We start from the raw sequence: 23655 nt of genomic DNA on the forward strand, positions 1-23655 counted from the left end.
TTATGCATGAGGAACCCCGGTGGGGAGCGAGCCCCCAGCCAGGAGCAGAGGCACCGTCCCCACCCGCCCCTCTCCAGAGCAGAGACCCCGAGGGAGACACTTAAGACTGTCCTCAATTCCAGTGCAGCCACACACAGCAGGGAAAGTGAATAAGAAAAGAGGAAGATCAAAGAGCAAAAGTCGAAGCCAAGGAAAGAGGCAGAGAAAAATGGAGAGAGGGATAAAAGAGAGAGGAGGGCAAAGGAGAGCGAGGGAGAAGAGAAGCAGGAGGCGGGCGGGCGGGGACAGAGAGCCGGGGACACTGCCGGTAATGAGGTGGTAGGTCCTCTGTTTCTTCTGCTCTCCATGAGAGTCGAAGTCCCACTGACTGCAGTGGGTGGGGGCCCTAGGGGCGAGGCGGCTGCTGCTGCACCCCTGCCCCTGGGGCTCTGGGTTCTGGTCCTCAGTGGACCCTCGCTGGGTCCTGTGCTGACTTCTCCAAAGTGCAGGTGCTTTCAAGTGTCCACTCCAGCCGGCTCGGCTATTCCAACTAAATCCATTTCCATCAAATTATCACTTCTAGCAGTGATAGAAAAATTAATGATTTCTTGAAGGGACTATTGTATTTAAATATTTCAAGCCTGTTGGTGTGATGTGTGTCAGCAAGAGAGGAACATATTGACTTGGAGTCGCAGCGAAGGCCGGCTTTTATAAATATCCTGTCAGATAAATAATGGCTCTCAATGGATCCAATATGATGTACAGTTCTAAAGCAAGCCGGGTTTTGCCAAGAGGCTGAAAGGAAACTGCCACCACAATAGCATGGGCTGAATAATGGGATTTTCGTTTATCTTTTCTACCAGAGAAAGGAGCAGCAGAGAGGTTGGCGCAGCGGGCAAGAGGAGAAGGTAGATTGATTCCTCAGATTTCACAAAGGGTCCGAACTTCCAAGGGCTCTAGCTGAGAGACTCCAGAATACCAAAGAGCAAGCGGCATTTGCATTTGAATTCGTTCTACAGAAAGCCAGCCCAGTTGGAGCCCCGGAGGGTTACTCTCCAGGGTGCCTCTTACTGCAACTCCTCCGGGCTGTGGAGAGCTGGGTCCCTGTAGCTCCAGTCAGGATTGAACGCTGTCTTGCCTGGGGCAGTGTAGACGTCCGATCACCCACTTTACATCCCATCATCTCCCTTTCCTCCCCTCCCTCCGATCACTTAACCTTCTGTCCATTTCACTTCTCAGCAGACAACAAACCCAATTAGGAAATGGGAAGAATGTCATTTGGCTTCCCGTTAAGACTCCCAGCAAATATTAGGTGAAGGGCGGGTGAGCAGAGGGATTAAAACTGCCGGATGGAGAGAAGATGCTGTGATTGTCCCCCGACTTTGATCGTCCACAGACAGTTGAGGACTGACCCCAGTACACTGGCATGCCCACCATAATCTTTAAAACCCATTTGAGGATGAGAAGGTACAGATCTTCAGAATTCTAAATAACCCCATTCAAAGCAAAGCAGTCACTTAAGCCTGTACTCTCGTGACCTACTCTGGGTTTTAATGCCGCCTTCTCTTTAAAGCAACTGAGAAGCTCTGCTCTCCAACAGATAAACAGAGTTGAAAGATTAATTAAAATGTGGAGCGGAAAATGCCCTGCCATATTTCTTATGAGGATGCGGCAAAAAAGGAACCATGCAAATCAACACTAATTCGAGAGACCTCATCTCAACTGCAATCTTTTTGTTAATAAGTTAAAATATCACATAACTTAAAATTGAAGTCCAGCTTGTTAGTGTGGTACCACTATACTAAATTTTTTTTTCACATAAGTGAGATATTCCTAGGCTCCTGCTAGCTGTCCATCAAGGCTCGTGTTGATGGGGAAGAGAGATCCCCATCCCCCATATTTTCTGGATGTGTATATGGCTGAACCAAGAGAAACCCTTCTCCCACCTCCCCACACACATCGCTTACCATCTTCTGAGAAACGAATCTCCAGGTGATTTTGTTGTGCAAATATCAAGTGTGCTTGCCACAAACGGAGATGGTATGGTCCACCCCAAACGGAGATGGTATGGTCCACCACGAACCTGGGCTGTATGGTTGAGCCACTGACATACACCCAGTCAGTTGTGGACTGAAACATCATTTCCCAGCTCGCCACTCAGGATGAGCCTTCCACAGGTGAGTCCTGAGAAATGTGCCCTTGGCCCAGCCTTCCAGAGACATGGAGAACCACGCTGCTTCTTGTACCAGGAACTCACAGTGGAGCCTGAGGAGGTGGCTCTTGTATCCCATCAGAGTGATGCAGAATAGACTTGGAGTCTCAATCCCAGAGAAATTCAGCCTGCAGAGAGAAATAGGATGGACGTATAACTTGCCTAGGTATTTCAGGTTTGTGAAGGAAATGGCCTTAAATGACGACACGCCAAATGGCCCCATGCTTCCCAGGAGCTCTCCTTAGACACATGTTGTAAGTTAAAGGAAAAGACAAAGAGTAAACAGAAACCGCTTTCCTATTTTCAGGTTCTCTCCTCACCTGTCTGAATCGAGTTGGGTTGGCATCAGTTTAAGCCTTCAGTTATTCACCTTGGTGGCTGCAAACCGCTGGTCACACAGACAGTCAAAAGACCCTCTCGCCTTCCTCGAAGCTGTTCTTGCAAATTCTCATCTTTAGACACAGGTTGTCATATTCTAGGAAAGCATGTCTTCCAGGCTCCACCATCAGGGACAAGCGCCTGTTCTCAATAGTAAGAAGGGGCCTGGGCTCTGGTGTGAGCACCACCCACAGCCTCTCCTGACCCCTCGGTGACCATGTCTCCTGTGCCTCCTGAGCCTGAAGACCACCCTGCCCTCCCACTGTCCTCTTGGAGGCTTTAGGTGAGCAAACATGAGAGGCATTCCTTTGAAAGGCACGAGGCATCCCGTCCCGTGTGGTGTCCATATCATTTGTCCACTCAGACTTGACACCCTTTCAAATATGGTGCCTCTCACCCTGGGGTCCACTACCTTTCCCCCCGAGTGCCTGAGGTTCTGTTGCCACAACCATACCCCTTGCTCTTCATTCTGTGGCCTTTACTATGCTTCTAGTTACAGATGCGATTCTAGAAAGTTCTGTGGCCTGATTAGCAAGGCAGAAAGTCATGGAAAGACCAGCTGTAAGTGAAGCAAGTGTACCCCTCGTTATGGAGGGGGTCCTGGGAGGCCAGCACCGTGCCTTTATGCACTTGAGATCAGCAGTGACCAACACAGGCAGGGTCCCTGATCTTTGTGCAGGTGACATGCTCATTTGAGGGGAGGGCAGGAGAGAAACCCAGAGTAGAAAAGGAATCAAGAACAGATCAGATAACAATGGTTGTGGTGAGCCCTCCCTGCACAGCCCCCACCAGGTCACCACTGTGGGAAGGCCCAACAACCACCCAGGCACAACACAGCCCCCGGTCACCTCCGTGCTACTCCGTTGCTCAAAAAGTGCCTCTTACATGGGCACAGGTGTGTCCTGCCCGTCACCACAGTGGTGGAGAGTCCCTGGCAAATGATGTGACCTCTTTCTTTAAATCCAAAATGCCAAAAAAGTGGGTTTCAATTGCGTTTTTGTTCAACCCCAAGTTTAAAAGCCAAGAAAGTAATAAGGATTAAAACACGATTTATCCTGCTTCCCTGAGTCCCTCCTCATTCCTGCAGACTTCTCCTAATTTTTATCATACTTTGGGAATAGCAAGACGAAGCTTGTGGAGGGTTATCCCCCTGTCCCCACCTGCATTTTCTATGTCTCTGTAGCTTTCAGAGCATTTTATCTTTTCCTTCAAAATGTTTGCGGCCTTACGGTCACCCTCTAACAATCTCACTCAGACCACTTTGTTTACTTTTAAAGTGATTTCCTAGACTGCGTCTTAAAATTCCTCAAGTAATGACATTGTCTTCTACCTTGGACTGACCACCAGTGCCTCCTCTGCCCTAGACCACAGAGATCCAGGTGTCCCCAGCCCTGTCCCATGTTCTACCCGCGTCTCTTTGTTCTTCAGGATCCTGCGGGCAGCTGGCAGCAAACTCAGAACCCTGGCTGGTTCTACAGACCTTGGTTCACAGCCGGCTTATTTTTCTCCAGCTGCCTGTAGGTTTCTTACCCGCAGTGAGCGGTGTCTGCTCTGGAATGCTTGCCCGTCCCAGCAGGCAGGCCTTTGAGACTCTGAAAGGAAAGCACTGGAGAAGGCAAAAATCCTCACTCAACGTTTGCAGCAGGAAGTGGAATGTCTCCAGCACTGTGCAGCCACGCTGTCGCCGGACAAAGGCGACAGGAAGGATCGCCCCACGCCTCCAGCCATCCTCCAGCGCGAGGCCAGACTCCCCTTCACAGCAGCTGTGGATGGCATTCGGAGCTTCACATCTGTGTGAGCACAGAACAAATCTTTATTCTCAAATAAAACATAACAGGCTAAGCATTCCACACCAGAGCTTTAAAAACATATGGAATTATTGCCACGCACCGGACTCGCTATGCGGCATTTCAGAGACACACCAGGGAGGTGACACAGTCACTTGTTCACAAGAGGAACTTCATTTCTTCCACAACTGATCCCTAAAGAGTCACTACTTATGATCACTTACACCTGACAAATATTTAAACCTTGCCTACCTCATGCACTGGATCCTGCAGAGAAAACCAGGACTGCGAAGACCCTAGTCTCACCTTCCATGAATTTATAGTCAACTATTGCATGAGACAGGATGTGAGCAATTTTATTATAGACATATAAGCAATGCAGGAGGAAAGCGTGGAGAAGGGGAGACTGACTTTGGCTGAAGGGTGGGAAGGATTCCCTGCACAGACAGGTGTCAAAGAAGGTTCACCTGAGGGCTGAGAACGAAGAGCATTCCAGGACAGAGGAATTGGGTTAGACGGCGTCATTTTCCTCCCTTCTCCTCCATAACTCCCTTCCATGTGCGCCAAACTCCCCTTCCAAACCACAGAAGCATCTTCCCTGAACAAACCCAGTCTTCCCATCTCTGCTCATCTGCCCACATTCCGCCTGTGCAATCGCTGTTGGCTTCAAGTCACAGAACGTGTGTCCTGGCTCTTCATGACTCTGGTTTTCCCTCCAGGGCCCAGCACACGTCAAGGGCAGTATTAAGTCTTGGTTAAGAATACGTGATGGTGAATTGTGACATTTTCTTCAGGGGTAGATTGCAGAGGAAAGGAAGCTCTCGTGGGCTGCTGAGGTGCTGAACAGCGTGTCTGCCACACGGCCGTGACTCCATACCTGTCTGTCATTGTTGAGGAGGAGGAAGAGGGTATGACCTGAGAAAGCGAAAGGGAGGGAGGGAGAGAGACACACACCACACTGTGGTGGTTTGAAGATGACCACAGTCTTTGTCAGCCTCCAAGGAAGGCTGATCTCTGTGCCCCCACCCCTTACATGAATGGGATCTGTTACTGCTTCTACCAATCAATTAAGGTGGCCATAACAGTGTGCCAGCTTCCAAGCCAAGATCCTACCAAACTGGCAGCCTCTGCTGCCTGTCTCTCGGAACACTCATTCTCGGAACCTAGTTGCCACATTGTAGAAGCTCAAGGGACCCAAGGAGAGATCTACATGAAAAGGAATCAAAACTTAAACTCAATGGTTCCCCCCAAACCCCGAATCCCCAGCTGACTGCCAGCATCAAATCACCAATCCCCATCTGAGAGTGGACCCAGCCTCACACCACAAGAACAAAGACAACCATCCCCAACAAACCCCACCACAGGGCAATTCATGAGTAACTGAAACAAATGCTGGTATTTCAAGCCACTAAGTATGAAGATGCTTTGTTTAAAAGCATTAGATAATTAGGACAACCACCAAACTGACCTTCTTTGTATCCTTTAAGGTTGTGAGTCACATATTTCAAATACCTAAAACTTCCCTTGATTTTTCCATATTTATAACATTTCAACTTGGCCAATTAATGAGCAAATGACTTACTATAGCTTGGATCTTAAACGTTCCCACAAAAGCCCATGTTAAAGGCATGGTCTCATTTGGCAATATTGGGAGGCGGTGGGAACTTGCAGTGGTGGCCCTTCTGTAAGGAAGTCAGCTCACTGGGAGCGAGTCCTTCAGGGACTCCCACCTCGACCTCTTCCTCACTCTTTGCCTCCTGGTTGTCTTCACTCACTCCCACCATGATGAACTGCCCCTCCACAGGCCCAAAGGCAATGGGGACCATGCACTGAAACCTCTAAAACGGTGAGCCAAAATAAAACTTTTCTCTTGTTATTTCAGGTCGTAGCAACAGAATGGTGACTAACACGTGACTCTTATTTGAACGAATTGAAAGTTATGCATGTTGTTCAAACAGCAACCCCTAAAAACTCTCTGGGTGGGAATGAATCTGGGCAAAAGCTTCTCATCGTGTGTTTCCACGTGGTGAGTCCATTTGAACAAAAGTTTCTACAACTGCTGAGTGTTTGGAAGGTGGTGTTCTATGGCATTAGGTCCAGCAAATCTGAGGCTGTGTTCTCTGCTGGTAGCTCCAGTGTGTTCACAAACCAGTGGAGCAACTGCTTCAATGGTTTTCCATTTCCAGACCTTACTACTCTGAAACACTTGTTACATTTTCTACCCTCTCTCCTATGCTGGACATTTTCGCTTCTGCCTGGGTTACCTGGTAGACGAAATAGAACTCCTGTTGCTTTCAAAAGCTCTCTCTCTAAGCAGCAAAGTGGTGACACCTGCTTGGAAAAATTCCTCCCAGGAGTCATGGATGACATTTCTGGGAAAGATCCCAGAATGGCACATTGGAAATTAATAAGCGTACCAAGCAAATGGCTCCTGTGGAAGCTGTACCCTCTTGTTCATTCAGCAGAATTGTATTGTCAGTGTAATGACCTACCTGTCCCCCTGGGCCACTACTACTGACTGCTGAAGTCATTTGACATTATTTCTTATAGGTTGAGACTTGCTTTAGACACCAGAACACCATCTATCCCTAGTGAGGGTGATTTAAGGACATACAGGTCAGAAATACAAGTGTTTGAGATTGAAAATGACCTTGGTTGTTCCAAGTCTTCTTTACGATCACACTCTAGTGATGGGGCATGACCTTCCTCCCATGACCAGCTGCTTATATTCATCCCAGACTCACAACCACCAACCCCCAGCACTGCCCGCTCCCTTGAAAAACCTTGTCCTCAATCTCTTTGGAACCAGGGCTCTGTCTTTCCCGTCTTTCAGTCTGATGGGCTCCTGACAGTGACGCGCACCTTCCTGAGTCGGAACATCTTGCCTGGTCCCAGGCCCCCCACCACCATGCTCCACCGCCCTGCAGAAGCACCACCTGTCACTGCCTGCCAGCCTGCCTTGACATTGGCACTTCTCCAGTCTGCCCGCACTCTTCAGATGTCGCACGTAGTGCAAGGTGGACTGTTCCCACCCCTCCAGGCAGAGCCAACCCCCACCCTGTGCGGCCCCCTCACAGTGGGTGTGAACTTTTCCTAGGATATTGTTTTCTATGTGTTTTTTAGAGTTGCTGGAGCCAAGTACCACAGACTGGGTGACTTAGAGAACAGAAAGTTGTTTATTTCATAGTGCTGGAAGTCTGAAATCAAGGTGGCAGCAGGGTTGATTCCTGCAAGGGTGAGGAGGTCCCAGGACCCTCCTCACACCAGGTTCTCTCCACCTCTCTTCACACCGTCTTCCCTCTCTGAGCATTTCTGTGCCCTTCTGCTTCTACGAACACATTGATGAGGGCCACCCAAATGACCTCATTTTGATGTAATGACCTCAATAAAGATTCCATCTCCATTCGGAGAACTTCACGTTCTGAGGTACGTCAGCAGGCAAATTGAGCCCAGAATGGCTAAAACCATCCAGTCTGGTTCGTCTCACTCCCCCACATGGGTCTGAGCTTGAGAGTCTCAGAGCAGAGATTTCAATTCAATCTTGTACGCATAATAAGGAGATCCCAACTAAATTCTAAACAGTGTCCACCGCCAGGTCTCCAATCTGAGCACCGTGCTGTCTGGTGAGGCCAACCTGCAAGGACCCACATTGACCTGCAAGACTGAGGGAGGGACCTCTGGGAGTAAACTGACCCCAAGGGGGGCCGCGGGTAGCGGTCAGTGGCCAGAGAGAAAGAGCATAGCACCTGACCTCTGGATACATCTTCCCACCCCTGTAAATTCTTATTCCTTATGGGAGAGACAGATTTCAAATTAAAACTGAAGGAATTATAAAATTTTTAATGTTTTTAGTTTAGGAGCAGACAGCACTTCCCCCTTGGTACTTGGCTAGTAGAGAATAACCCTATCCTCATGCCCTTTCCCAAAATAGCACAGCTGGGCACACGGACAGCTGCGGGAGGCTTCGACAGTGCAGGACGTGACAGAAGTGGCAGCATCAGGTAACAGGCAGAAATGCTCAGGAAAAGCAGGAGCAGGTAGCTCTGTGACTAGCAGATGCCAAGTAGTGAGCGGCCGCCCTGGTCCGTGAGCACTCGTGGGTCATGTCACAGAGAGGTGCAGAATCAACGGGGCAGTTTTGCAAGGAACTAGAGTATTTTATAACAAGTAAAAGCAAGAATTAACAAAATATATCTCTCCTTTAAAAAATAACGGCTTCGTGCCTCAGGGGATAGCCAGGGCTACTAAAGTCACAGAGAGAGGACGTCCAGAAGGCTGAGATTTTAAAAAGAAGGGTTCCTGATTGATTGTAATGATGATTCCAATTGGGCTTCAGCTAAGGCGGAAGGGTTAGGATTTCCTGTGAAGGGTTGCCTCCAATAACACGGTGTTCGGGAGCCACACTTCCGTCTCTCTGGGCACTTACAGGGTGTCACCTTATTCGGGCAACAAAATTGGGTGTTAGCAAAACCTACTAAAGGAAATGTTAGTTCACCCACCTGGGTTATCGGGACTTCACTGAGAAAGGGGCGATCAAAGTTAGAACCTCCTTGGTTTGGCTTCGTTTGTAAAAATGGAATTCCCAGAGGAGGTGGCCCAGGATCACCAAGGGGCTGCGAACAAACCAAAGAGCAGCCAGGATCAACTGTGTAAAATCCTCCAGCTTCATTGAGCCCCGTTGACTCCTAATTGCGGTTTGTAGTAAAAAGCCTGAGCTGCTTGCAATGAATCCATCAACCAAGGTGGAAGGTTTATGACAACCTTATTTTCCTTGTTGGAAAGTGCATGAGAAAACCAAGTAGAGAAGGATAACAGAGGGCAGAAATCCGGAGGCTAAATTACAGGTTTATATACCCATGAAATATTATTAGCCTAGTCAAATTCCTACTGAGCTTCTGCAGTCTGTCTAGTGAGATTTTTCTGCAGCTTCAGTGAGCCACCATGCTCTATGCTCGGCTGCCTCGTGAAGTGTTGTTATTTAATAGTTGACACATTCCACCCAACTGTGGCAACAATTCCCCAACAGAGGTTTTTGCATTAGTTTAATTTTTCAAAGCTTTGCAAAAATTCTCCAGTTTAACAGAAGTAAATCACAGAGATGGGAAGTTTGCTTTTTTTATCAAGGTTGTTTTCAACAGAGCTGTGAATCTGCTGGTGACCAATGTGGACCTCCAATTCAATTACTCAAAAGCTCCAGTCTTGTAGAGCCTCTGACCTGGACCTGAACATGGTAGACACCCAACAGGGGTCACTTACCTTCCCATTTGAGGTGACCACATGGGGAATGTGTTCAGTCATGGCACAAATAGTCAAATAATGTCCTTAGTTATATTCGAGACTTTATATTTCAGACCAAATTTCAAATCCACAAAAAGATCCTTCTGCCTTGACACTCAGCACCCAGGTGAATTTACTCTCTGCCCACAACTGGGCTGGACTGTCCGTCAAGTGCTCACCAGACCGTTCTCTGGAGATCACACAGTGAGCTGCATCTATGGGAAGACAGGAACCCTAATCGCCTCAAGACTAATTTGAAGCCTGGATAACTCAGAACACAGTCTCCTCCGAGGGAGACTTCCGTGTACCTCCACATGCATCCTGACCTTGAGCAAAGACAGCGGAGGGGCAGAGATGGCTGCAAACCTTGGTCTCTGCCTGGAAAGGGGCACAGGCTCCCTTGTCCTTCAGCCGCTGGAGAGACCTGTTAGAACATCAAAGAGACAGAGGAGAAAAACAGCCAACTATTTTTTTTCCCCTTCAGTCTCTTCCAGGTGTCTTTCAACTTCCACGGAAGTTCACAGGTCCTGCCAAGACAGCCCACCCTCCGTGACTTTCCCCTTCAGGGCTCCAGTAACGCTCCTCACCTCTTCTCTTGAGGGACGGAAACTGCCTGCAGCACTTCACTGTCCCTTGAGGTTCTCCTCCATCTGATCCCATCATTGTGTCTTGCCTCTTTACTAAAACCATTTCCACATCACCCTTTTGAGAGGGCAGGGAAAAAATGGCAGAAAAGAGATGGCCTTCAGAGACTTATACTGTGCCTACGGAAGTACAATGCAGACTCCCCAGCCAGACTTCCCTGCCTGAAATGCTGGTTGCCATACGTATCTTTGGAACCAATGACCAGCTTACCATTCATTCTTTCAATCAATCTTTATTTTATCGGTTGACTTATATGCTGGGTGCAGACCCTGTTCTAGGCACCCTCGTGAGCATGGGGGTAGCTGGGCTGCCCCACCTCGCCACTTTGGAGGTGAAGTCACTTGGCTTGCCAGAGAGCTCATCCGCATCCCTCTTCTGTGCTCATGGCCCTGCCAGAGTTCAGGAATTCCTCACCAGAGCTGACGTAGACTTGGATAGATGCCATTTTCTTCTTTCTCTCCAGTCTATCCCTTGCACTGCACAGCAGCCTCTGCTGCCGCATCTGGCCATGGCCTGGCTGATAGAGAGGCAGCTTCCCAACCTCTAAACATGCTCTGCGGTCCTGGCCCACCCCCATCTTCTGCTCCCGTCATACAAAAACTTGTTGTTCCTCCAGACTCTCAGTCTCGTTCCTGCCTCTGTGATTTTCACATACTGTTCTTGCTGCTTGGAATGATGTCTCCCATTATCTTCCTGGAAAATGCCTAACTCGAGTAAGTCTGTGAAGTCTTCTGGGAGGATCGGCCGGTGGAATCAAATGCTCCCTCCTGTGTGGTCCTATGGCGGCCCACGCACAGCCCTGTCACGTTGCTTGCAATATTCTCCTGCAAAGCGCATTCACTCATTGTCTCTTCCAATATGCGCAGGCTGCGAGCAGGGGCCCTGTCATCTTAATTATGAAGCAGAATGCGCCTCTAAAAGCTGCCCACGGCTATTTCTGCATTCTAGGTTGTGCAGAAGAATTTATCTTCAGGGTAAAATTGTTTTTGTTTTTGTTTTTTTTAATTTTGGTAAACACTGTAGTGTACTTTTTAATCTGCAAAGAAAGTGCCCAAAGATGCATACAAAAAGAAAGACTAAAACAAAGAGAAGCCAGTGTTAAAATCAAGCCCTTGCGTGGCCCGGAGCACCTCTAAGATGACATCATGTGGCCACTAAGAAAGTCCTCCCTGCTCTTCCCCAGGGAAGAGCTCGAGGCTAGTGGATGGGACAACATGGACATGGGGTGTGGACTCGGCCAGCAAGACAGCCACTGGCCAGGGTTGAGAGAGATGCCCTTGGAACAAGGGTAGCAGGTCTTTCCTCTTCTGCATTATAATTCTCTCACAAAAACTTTTAAAATACCGCTGTGATCGGTTCACCACCAGCTCACAGTAGCAGCCCTGGGCAATAAAGGAAGAAAATATGTTCATACTTTGGGGCAAACCAGAAAACAGAGAGCCAGAGCAGCAAGGGTAGATCTGAGAAGAGGTGACGAGGGGCAAGAGCAGAGTTGACGCTAGCAGACACAGGTGCTGTCTCAAGGGGTCCTTAGAAAGGCGACTGCACATCCTGCGGTTCCCAGGGAGAGGCCTGCACCTCTTGATTGAATAACAAGGTAAAGAGTTCTTCTGGAAGGATGAAAACTTTTCCAAAAACTGGGTGACATTTGTGATGTTAGCAGTTAGCTTGGTTCTGGGCACATTGAACATGCTCGAAAAAGATTTGATGAGTGAATGCATGCATAATGAATAAAGGCCTAAAAGCTTTCTTTCAACCGACCCTGGTGTCCTTTCTCACAGTCACATCACGGTCCTCTTTCCTCTTGCTCCTTTCTTCTTCTAAGGCCTCACAGAGCTGAAGGAGAAGCTAAACAAAAGAAAGCAGCACTCCTTCGTCCAGGGTACTGACCTTGGTAAAAATGGGGAGAATAATTGGCTAATTAGTACAGGACATCTAAGCTTGTCTGGGTTCCAAGTGCTCATCGCTCTCACCCCGAGCCCCCCGCCATTTTCTCTGTAGCTGTGGCAGATGGGGAGGGTCATCATCCTGTAAGGACAGAATCCAATTTGCTCCTGTTTTCCCCTTTCCCGGAGCACTAGAATGTCCTGAGAAGCCGAAGGTCCAGCTTCATCTAGCCAGGGGACCCCCAACACTGCAGTTGGGGTCAGCAGACCCCTCCCCTGGCAGGGAAACAGTGCGTGCCCTGGGAGGGTGAGGGAGGAGGGAAGCTGACCTGCAAGAGCTTCCGGGTCAAGGGCTGCAGGAGCCTGAGGTCAGCAGCTCTCCATTTCTGAGTGTTTACTCAGTGCAAAGCTCTCAATCCTCAGAGGCCTCACAAAGAGATCCAAAAGACACGTGAGCTCCCGACTTTGACTCCACATCATCCGCTTCCTCTTCAGCCCACTTCTGTTCTTTGAAAGTCAGTGGATTTTGTCCTACGAAGCACAAAAGTTCCACCCTTCTCCACCGTGGCTGAGAAGGGAAGGTCGCAGGAGATTGCCTCACACACAGCAAAGCCCAGGTGTGCTCCACACTCAAAAAGAAGGCCACTGACTTCAGTGCCATGTGCCAGGGGGCCTGGTAAGGGGCACACACACTTACACGTGCCTGAATTGCCAGCGAACTGGCCTGCGGGCGTGTGAAAGGAAGCAGGCAACAGAGCCCCACCGGGGAATTCTCCACCATGCCGTTTACTATTTCAAGTGCTTCTGCAAAAGAATGCAGGAGACAGAGAAGGTCAGGATTGCGAGCTGTCCATCGCTGCTCACGGCGCCAAGACTTGGCAAGAAAGGGCAAAATTACAGAATTCATGATGAAGCCGGAGATAGATCAAAAGAGAAATGGCCAGCAAGCAAGGTCTGACAAAGTGTTTAAAATTACTTCTCATCGTCTCTGGATGCAGAGTGAGAGTATCAGGACTCAGCAGAGGCCCTTCAGTAAAGGCATCCGAAGGCATAGATCTCTTGGGAGAAGAACGATAAAATGCAGGGGAATGTGATTAGCAAAAGAGTCCATGTTGGTTAAAAGTCTATATTTGGAACTTGTTTCTGTTGTTCAAGTCAGCGCTCTCTTTTACAGGTAAACAAAGGAAGAAACTTGACTTCCTAATATATTTAGATCTGCTCATCAGTAGGTTTCCGAGATATAAACCCCAAAATATCAGATACTAAGTTCAAATTCTCCTAGTCATGGAAAAATAAATAAGTAAACCTCAAAAACAATAAATAGGCATCTATTTAATATCATTGGTGAAATCTTGCACATAAAATAAAACTACTGAATTCTCACAGAGAGAAGAGAGGGTGGAGGGGAAGAAAGAGAGAGGAAGGAAAAGAAGGAAGGATGGGATCAAGGATTAATTTTAGAAATTTCCAGATCAAAGATTGGCTGCTGAGCTCCCCATCTCATTGGCAGCGAACCCCAGGACCTTGCCATTGTCCTGGGCCAAGCCCCAGATGCCTCTCTGATAATGACAACCATGATGTCTACAAGGGATGAAGGTTTAAACTCAGCATGCGGCAGCCACTCAGGAAATAGGAGTTTCCTCCTTTCTTCCTTCAGAATAGCTTTGGGTAAGCAACACCGGATTCTTTTTGTAAGGTTCTACACCTGAATTTGTGGAGGCAGAGCAAAAAGTAAGACAGAACAGTCATGAGCAAGAACTAGAGAGTGAAAAAATGAGGCCAGAGGAAAGCGACCCTAAGAAATGGACAACTGTTCATTGTTACTGAAAAAAAAAAAAAAAAATATATATATATATATAATAAATATTAGTTAAGGGCAGAGCAAGTGCAAATGCATTGACAGCCCTTGCAACACTGCTGGACTGTGACAGGTGGCACCAGTGCCAGCTCACCTCCGCTCAGGAGCAGCGGACAAGCAAGGCTCTCTCCCTTTCCACGTGGAAATTAAGGTAAGGATGACATCTTAATAAGGACAAACACGTTCATGGTACAATAAAGGCTCAGACTCTGAACACGCACCTGGTTTAAGGCAAGTATTCCTAACATTTAGAAATACCAACTCAAACTCTTTTGCAGTGTCAAAAATGTCATAATGCCCCGCGTGTGACATGAGCTGCTCTCTTAGAATCTATTACACAAGAAAATCTATAGTCACAAAAAAAGACAATGAATGCACATTATACTTAATCCTATGGAATCAACATATGTGAGAAGTAATTATGACATCTGTGTGTCAGATATTATCTATCTCAACAAAGCATACATGCAAACAGCTTCCTGGGCCCAGTACCACAGTGTCGTTAATACTCTGACCCCCAGACAACCAAGCCACCACAGAGGAAGCACCACTGGGAGGGGGTGGGGAGTCTCTTGCTTCTGTATGTGAATCTCCATTAAGAAAGCCAGAGGTGGGCTGGGGTTGTGGCTCAGTGGTAGAGCTCCTGCCTAGTATGTGTAAGGTCCTGGGTTCAATCCCCAGTGCCACATATAAATAAAAAATAAAGGTATTGTGTCCACCTACAAATAAAACAAAATATTAAAAAGAAAGAAAGAAAGCCAAAGGTGAATAATGATGGAGTCACTGTAGTATGCTAATTTTAAATCTTTTGGGTATAAACCAAGGAGTGGGATAACTGGGTCAAAAGGTGGGTCCATTCCAAGTTTTCTGAGGATTCTCCACACTGCTTTCCAGAGTGGCTGCACCTCCACCAGCAATGTAAAAATGTGCCTTTTCCCCCATATCTATTGTTGTTTGTGTTGATGATAACAGCCATTCTAATTGGAGTAAGATGAAATCTTAGAGTTGTTTTAATTTGCATTTCTCTAATTACTGGAGATGTTGAACACTTTTTCATATATTTATTAATCGCCTGTATGTCTTCTTCTGTAAAGTGTCCAGTTCCTTGGCCCATTTATTGATTGGGTTCTTTGTATATTTGGTGTAAAGTTTTGTAAGTTCTTCATAAATTTTAAAATTAGCATACTATAGTAACGCTGCCACATCAATGTTTATAGCAGCTCAATTCACAACAGCTAGATTGTGGAACCAACCTAGATGTCCTTCAACAGATGAATGGATAAAGAAACTGTGGTATATATATACATAATGGAATATTATTCAGCCCTAAAGAAGAATAATATTATGGCATTTGCAAATAAATGGACGGAATTGGAAAATATCATGCTAAGTGAAAGAAGTCAATCCCCAAAAACCAAAGGCCAAATGTTTTCCCTGATAAGTGAAGAATGATATATAGTGGGGGTGGGGAGTGAGAGAAGAATGGAGGAACTTTAGATTATGTAGAAGGAAATGAGAGGGAGGGGGTATGAAAGATGGTGGAATGAGACATCATTACCCTATGTACATGTATGATTACATGAATGGTATGAATCTACATCATGTACAACCATAGAAATGAAATGATGTACCCCATTTGTGTGCAGTGAATCAAAATGCAGTCTGTAAAAACTAAAAAAAATAATATTTTTTTTTAAATGATGGAGTCAATTTTGAAGCAAAGATTTCAAAACAGGAAAATGGAGAGAACATTAAAATACTAAGGATAAATTTATCCCTAGTGTTATTAATGAACAAGTTTGTTTTTTAGTAAAGTCAATGTTTAGGTTTAGTCTCTGCCTTTTTTGGAGAACAGAACAAACATGCCACCATCCCTACTCAAAAACACTAGAAGAAAACAATAAAGAAGAAAAACCACTGTTTTACCAGGACTTGTTGGTACTATGCCATAATTAGATCTCAAGGTCTCTCAAGAAATAATGCTATTTAATTCTCGTTAAGGATATCTGCCAAAGATGGAACTGTGTATTTGTTGGGTGAAATTTACATTTTCCAAAATGGGTGGCCATTCATAAACAGGTCCAATGAAGAGTCTTTAAAATCCAGTTGCTACAACAGAAGGAAGAAATACTCCAGACATTCATAGAACTTTTCTTCATGATAAGTCAAAATTCTCAGGGGGAAACCAAAGCAGTCAATTAAAGATCCCTTTTCACAGTTCAAATCTTCTGAAAGATAGCAACAACAAAATAAAAAGATCCCCAGCAATATCTGTCTCCAGGCATCATAGAATCCCTCCTCCCCAAAAAATGAGACAGAAAAAGTCATTTTACAGGTTACACCTGGTGCACAGTTTCAAAGCAATGCTGTCTTGCAGCTCAGGTTGGAGAAGCAGGGGCGAATCCATCTCCTGTCGAAGCAGAGGGGAGCCTCTGCCGTTCAGACTTGGTTATGGTGCATGTCAACCAATACAGCCGTGGAAAAGGCCCAGCAAAAATTATCCACCAGGGACCTGTTTACATTTGTACTGTCAATTCTAATAGGTTTTTTATTGAATTAAATTCTTCTTCCCTCATTAGAATCATGATTGCCTGTCAGTGAGTATGACAAGTTTGAATTCCCACAAGGGCATTCGACTCTCCATTCTGTACATTGCCCAGAAGGGATCAAGGACAAGGCTCAGTTGAGAATTCGACATGTTAATTCTTTAAATGATGGTACAAATGCCATTTCAAAACTACAGCAGACCGAGAATTCTGCAGGTTCTTGTGCTTCATATATAACTTGGCCAGTCCTACGCAACTCAGTCAATCCCAGGGCCAAGTTGACCTGCAGTCGCCCAATCTCAGCACTAAAGGTAGTGGCTTCTGGTTCTCTTGCAAAACAACTCGCCCACGATGACAAACCAGAGTACCCAGAGTACTACTAAGACTTACAACATAAAGAGCAGCTGTACCCAAGGTGAGGTTCGAGGTAAGCCTTTTTTCTAAGAATGCAAAGGCATATGAAAAATGTGGGTCTTGCTGAGGTCAGATAATCCTCTGCTAGACAAGAAGACAAAGCCTCCAAGAGATGGTCACCTTCCTTAAACGCTTATTCTGCGACGCAGTTTCTATACCTTATCTCTTGCAATAATTACAACTCAGTAAGGAGCGCTGCTTCTACCCATTTCTTAGATGGAGGGAAACAAACTTTGGAGAAGGGTTCTCCTTCATTCACAAGGCGAGAGGCAAGCTGGACCAGGGCTTTTGTGGGGTGGATTCCATTCCATTCCCCCCACCCCTGACTCTAGCACAGCAGACGCTGACAAGGTGGAGCTGGGACACTCAGACACGGCTCTGGCTAGGAGAAAGGATGGACACCACGCCAGACTCCAGAGTGAAGAGCCCTGAGCACAAATGTCCTCCGCTGGACCCACCAAAGATGCGTTCACAGTTTGGACTTGCTTTTTTTTTTTTTTTTCCCAATAATTTTGTAGAAAAAAAAAAAAAAAAAAAAAAAAAACTACTTTTCTACTTAACAACTTATGGTAGGAGGAAAAGAAATTCTGTTTACTTTAATTAACAATCAAGTAGATAAAAGTTATTTCATAAAGATGTATTTTGGGAGAATTTTTAACTAGCATCAAATTAGATAGCTGCATCCTCGAAGACCTAAAATGTTCACATTTCACCACTCTGCCCACGCCCTGAAATGTCCCCAACCTGGATTTCTTTTAGAGAGGAGGTCTTCCCTTGAGAACCTGAATCTGTGGGTGCCGGGGCTCAGGAAACTCTGTTTTATTAAGCTTCCCTAGGAGATTCTGGAGCCCATCAGAGTGAGAGCCCCTCAAGGAGGAAGCAACTGGATGTCCACAGCAGTGGTCTCTCCCCTGCTGAGAAGAGGGCAGAGGCTGCGCTGGCTGGTAGGTCACGAGAGTGGAGGGGAGAACCCACCTTCTCGCCCTGTCAGATTCTCCGCCAGGAGATTTGAGGTTGACGGTATTGGGATTAGGGAGAAATTCCTTCTCTACAGACAGTGACTAACCTGGAGAGCAGAGTGAGGGCAGAGCCCTTAGCCTGCTTAGCTCGTGAAATCAGGGCTCAAGGTGGGGAGGGAGTTCTGTCCCATGACCTGCGGCTGTCAGGTCAGCAGCTGGGACAACTGGATTTCAGCCTCGTCTCTTTGATGAGATGAAGAAGAGAACAATAGATGGTCTCTCTCTCCTCACTCTGGCTTTTTCCTGTCTCTTGTGAGGTCCCCTTTCTTAGTCCTGATCTCTCCTTCTTTCTTCTGTGCGCCCCAGCTTTCTGGGACAACTTCTCTCTGTACTTTGTCTCTGGATGCTCCCTCTGTTGGGATGTTTCTCTTGCTCTCCGACCTCAGGATGCCTCTCCCTGCCAACCCTGGGCTCATGCTTTGGTGACCGAGTGGTTTCTGTTCACTGGCAGCTGGCCCGGAATTCCATTCTGCCACAGGATTTAGCTGGAAGTCAGGCAGCAAATGGGCTCTTTACAAACCTAGCTTCATTTAAAGGACTCTCCGCGAGCTGCCTTTCTGGGGACATTTTTCAAGGGCATTAGCATCTAGGCTCTGTGCGTTGCTTGTACAACAGCAATTGGCTGCTGTTTCTGTCACTCTGAGAGCCAACGGCAAGGCTCAAATTAACTAGCAGGTGTAAACCACAGGACCCAAGAGAAGGACGTCACAGGCTCGTTTTTTCCTTCTATTTGTGTAATTTTAGCAACTAGGGCACGAAGCATCCGGGGCCGTGTCTAGGTGTAGTGGCGGCAGAGGAGAATGAGTTCCCCAGCTTCGGGGTAGGTTGGATGTTGGAGGATGAGGGGGATTGGAAGTCATTAATTATGACTCCATAACTCAACCTGAGTGTCAGGGACAATGGTGGGGGCTCTGCGGTTGTCTATCCCTTTCAGTCACAGTGAGAGTTCAGTCTCCTCCCTTTCTTATTGCGTCTGGTTCACACCACATGTTTGCTTCATAAGGCCATTTTTTTTAAAGGGCTCATTTTGATAGACAAACTATTGACGGTCTTCTATGTGCACTAGGTCTCTGAACAACTTTGTAAACCTATGCTGGACAAGAGCACCTGACTGCCAGGCTGCCTGACACAGATTGGTCACACCAGCGTGGCGGAAGTCCACGGAGATACAGAGCAGTTCTCCAGGGCCCAGCAGGCTGGGCCTAACTGAGTCACCCCATTCTGACGGAGCACTGGCTATTGAGTTAAGATCTCTGCCACAGTCAGGAAACAAGAAATCCTAGCTGCATATGAGAAATTCCATTCTCCTGTCCCTTCTTGGATGCTAATGAGGAGTGGCATGACCAAGATGCCATGGCAGAGGGGCATGATGAAGCAAGAGGGCATGGAGAGATGGGTCAAAAAAAAAAACTACTCTAGCAGCAGAAGGACTAGCACAAAACAGCCCCTCCAAGTGAAGGTCAGCATAGGTTAGTGACATCTGCATGCCCCTGTTTGTTGAGGCACAACTCACAATAGTCAAGTTCCAGACTCGCCCAGGAGCCCATCAACACATGAATGGATAAAGAAATTGTGGGGCATACACACCATGGAGTATTATTCAGCCATAAAGAAGAACGAAATGATGTCATTTGCAGGAATATAAATGGAATTGAAGCACATCAAGTGAAGGAAAATAAGTTAGACTCAGAAAGACAAGTGTAGCCTGCTGTCCCTGCATGTGGTAACTGAGGGGGGAAATTACATGAAAGTAATAGGGAGAGCTTTAGAGAAGTGGGGGGAGAGGGCAGGGAAGGTAACGAGGGATGGATATGATCAGAGTGCGTTAAGGGGCCACAGTGAAAACCATATTCTGTATAATAGAGTGTACTAATAAAAAAGTTTAAAGAATTAATTTTTTTTTTTAAAAACAGACTTTCCATATGAGAGTATAAGAGTCAAGTCCCAAGAAAGAAAGAAAGAAAGAAAGAAAGAAAGAAAGAAAGAAAGAAAGAAAGAAAGAAAGAAAGAAAGAAAGAAAGAAAGAAAGAAAAGAAACAAATCAGCATCTCCCCTGAACGTTGTGGATGAAGTCTGGTCTTTTACTACCCAATACAGTATTCACCCACCATAGATAACTATTGAGCTTTAAATTAATTTAAATTTACAATTCAGTTCCTTTTCTTTCACCAGCCACACTTCAGGTGCTCAAGGCCACGTTTGGTCCCTGCCCACCTTACTGGAACATCTCCATGATCACAGAACAACTGGACTCTGTGGGTCTGGTGCATCCTGGTTGAACGGTGCTCTGACCTGTCACTCCAATGGGTAGCCATTCTCCAGCCCAAAGAAAACCCAGAAAAGCTGGACACAAGGGAAAGAGCATTCGCTGTGCCTAGAGGGAAGCAGCTTCACAGTGACAGGCGGGGACAGACAGCCTGGTAGCAAGCTTCCCACATAAGCAGAGACCGCCACACATGCAATCCTTGGAGGATGCAGGGATGGAAGCCTCTCCACCCAGAATCGCCGGCTGCTCCTCTGCCTGAGGGTCCACCCGGGAGCAGCAAGTTGAGGAGCGATTCCTCGTAAAAATTCAACAGTCAGGGGGGGCTATCCTGGCCCTCAAGGCCATTGGAGCCCAGAGCCCCGACATGATTAAATAATTGAACTGTCTCACCTCGCCCAGTCAAGCCAGATTCCAACAAGGGTAGTTAATCCTCCCGGTGCCTGTTATTCCCTGCTCGGTGCATACTTCTGCTCCTGTTCAAAGTCAAGTTTCCCAACCTCCCTGTTCTCTGTTAGAGAAGAAGAGGGAGGAGGAAGCAAAACAGAAAAACTTCCTTGAAGAAGAACCTTAATGGCGAGGAGCAGTCAAATCTAGTCTTTCTGACACTCCCCCAAAATGGCAGCATTAAGACTGTAACGGTAGGTAAAGGTACCTGCAAGCCTCAGAGAAACGAAATTGTTTTGGGTTTTCTAGTTGTTCTTAGAGGCTGGATCTGAGAACTTTCCTTCAAGAAGCTCTCAGTCACTGTGAGTCCACAAGCCAAGATACAAAACAAACAATGACCGAGACAAGGAAGGAAGCCAAGTGGACAAATCCAGCCTTGCCTGGGTCCCCAGGTTAATCATTGCTCAAAAGCAAAGCCAAGGTGGAAGAAACTGGTGCTGCTCACGACACGTGTTTAAATGCATGCATTCACTCAACAAATATTTACTGAGGACTTTCCAACCCAGGCATTCACTGTTCCAGTGCGTGAGCTACATCTGTGAGCAAGCACACACGGCCCGTGCACAGGAGGAATTCCTAAAGTCAGTCGTTGGGTTCCTTTTTAATTTGCCCATACTTTACCTATTAAAAATATGAGTTCATCTTAAGGGTTTAAATTTTAACAAACATTTATTCCACATCACTCCCTATACATTGATGGGTTGTCGCCTATGAAAGTGTGTTTGTGCGAATGCATAAACAGAACTATAATCTCCAGGAACTTGACAGGATCGTGAAAATCTGTGAGCCTGGTTCCAATACAAGATGGAAAGGAGAAAGCGCTTCCTACCCATCCACTGGGCTGTACAAAATGCCCCCATGCCAACATGCAGCCAGCCACCAGCTCCGTCTCTGCCTTCAAAAAGTAGGTATGTGAGCGGCACTGTTCAGCAGCAAGACAAGGACCGTGAGATGAGGAAGAAGCAAACAAAAAATAGGAAAAATGAAAAATAATCTCACCCGTTGTCTACCCCCCTCCCAAGCGTGTATTAATGGACCGATAAAGTATGCCCCGGAGAGTCTCAATACTACAGTATTAAATTCTTTGCACCCAGGAAAGCAAAGATGGCACATCATAACAAAGACAGTTTGGGTTCTGTGTTGTTGGTTTTCTGGTTCTTGCTAATGTTCTGGTTTTTAGCTTTGCTCACATAGATGTTATTTTCCTTTAAAGGGCTGCGTCCAAGGGAGGTGGTTTTCCATCCAAAGTGCAATGCTGCCCCCTGGTGACAGAATGATGTGCATACACCTGCAGAAATCCAGCCTCTCTCCCAGGCGATCCAACTTCCGCACCGTTCTGCCTAGACTTCATTTTGCTATCTTTCCATCCTCCAAAGTGCAACTATCTCATCCTTAAAAATTGTCTGCACAGAGATATTTTCTGGCTCACTTAGATCACACGCTAATCAACATAGCATTTTATCCTAAAATATGAACGGTATGCTGATTACAAACACGCCGGGGTGGGATGTGGATTTCTCCCCCTTTCGCTTATAAATTAAGCAGTCTCCCCAGAGAAAGCTCAGAAATCAGGCCTATTTCGTATAACCTTTAGAATCCTGATTGGAATCCTCACTGGGGAGACATTCTCTGAGAGCTCAAGCTCAAGGAGATCGATGCCTGGGTCTGACAGACATTCCACTCCCAGACAAATGTATTTGATTTCAGATCATCCTTCAATCTTTGTACCGGGAATAAACCTGAGACCAAAAGCTCTGAAAATAACCATGCAGGTGATACACTGCGATCAGAAGCTTCTTCCCGAATTGCATGAAAATACAACTGCCAGCTGAGAGAAAATTATATCATAGGAAAACAGATTGGGGGTGGGGTGGGTGGGGAGTGGTTGAGTTCACGGTTAGCTAAGAACAGGACCCCGATTTCATCAAGCCAATATCCCTTCATCAAGACCACCCCCAACAGGAAACCGGGAGTTGATGAAAAAAATGTAAGGAGCTTCGGGGGCAGGGGGGTCCAGATCTATCAAATTTGAAGCTCTGCCTATACGGCCCGGAAGTCTCCATTTTACCAGGCTCCCTGGTTTAAATCTGTGCACACAAAACTTTGAGAACCACTGAGTGATGTTTCATAAAAATTTTAACTTCTCTGAAGAGTTTCTACTCAGGACTTCTCAAATATTATAAAGATACAGAATAACAAAAGAAAAAATCTTATCAGTTGATGTTTTTCCTTGACTTGCCACAAAAGTAAAAGAATATTATCTGACAATGTAAGGTACTCCCCAACCAATAAAAAATAATGGCCAATCAAAATCATGAATACCACCTGGTAATTGCTGATGATCTTTTTTTTTTTTCATTGTTGCATTATAATGACACATAATAGTGAGATTCATTACACCACATTCATGCATGCACATAACATAATTTGATCAGCCTCATTCCCCAGTATCTTTTCATTCCCTCCACTTCTCCCTCCCCCGATTTACTTACTCTACTCTACTGATCACCCTGTTATTAGTATTATTATTATTAATCAGTGCATTCTCATTATATATGCAGGATTCACTGCAGTATATTCATACATGGACACGGCATAATTTGGTAAATGTCGTTTCCCTGTGCTTCCCTTCACCCTCCCTCCCGCCTCCCTCTCAATCCCCATGCCAGCCATCCTTTCTAATGGTATGTGTTACCCCAAAGTCACCTCTTGGAAAAGGTCCGCAGTTAAGTAGCATGAAATGATTCACTCCCCAGAAACAGTCACTACAGCAGAGGACAGATGATCAGAGCACAGATCACTACACAGCTTTTTGCCCTCACAGAAAAGGACCTAACAGAAATAAGCAGAGCCAGGCGTGGTGGCCCATGCCTATAATTTCCGCAGCTTGGGAGGCTGGGACAGGAGGATCACAGGTTCGAAGCCAGCCTCAGCAACTTAGCGA

The 23655-nt window shown here is 46.4% G+C and overlaps 2 long non-coding RNA genes across 2 annotated transcripts in view; one reads left to right on the forward strand and one right to left on the reverse strand.

Annotated features, from left to right (window-relative positions):
- The window catches only part of LOC306670202, a 53759-nt gene extending 32763 nt beyond the window's left edge, over positions 1-20996 (reverse strand). Inside the window, exons 1-3 of the long non-coding RNA XR_013766344.1 lie at positions 20658-20996; positions 3839-4359; positions 1947-2319 (exon numbers count right to left, since the gene is read on the reverse strand). This is a non-coding gene — a long non-coding RNA (uncharacterized lncRNA). The remainder of the gene's footprint in view (positions 1-1946; positions 2320-3838; positions 4360-20657) is intronic.
- The window catches only part of LOC306670203, a 505412-nt gene that overhangs the window by 12400 nt on the left and 469357 nt on the right, over positions 1-23655 (forward strand). The gene's annotated exons all lie outside the window — the stretch shown is intronic.

This window comes from Sciurus vulgaris, assembly GCF_902686455.1.
Source record: "Sciurus vulgaris genome assembly, chromosome: 9".
Taxonomy (NCBI): domain Eukaryota; kingdom Metazoa; phylum Chordata; class Mammalia; order Rodentia; family Sciuridae; genus Sciurus; species Sciurus vulgaris.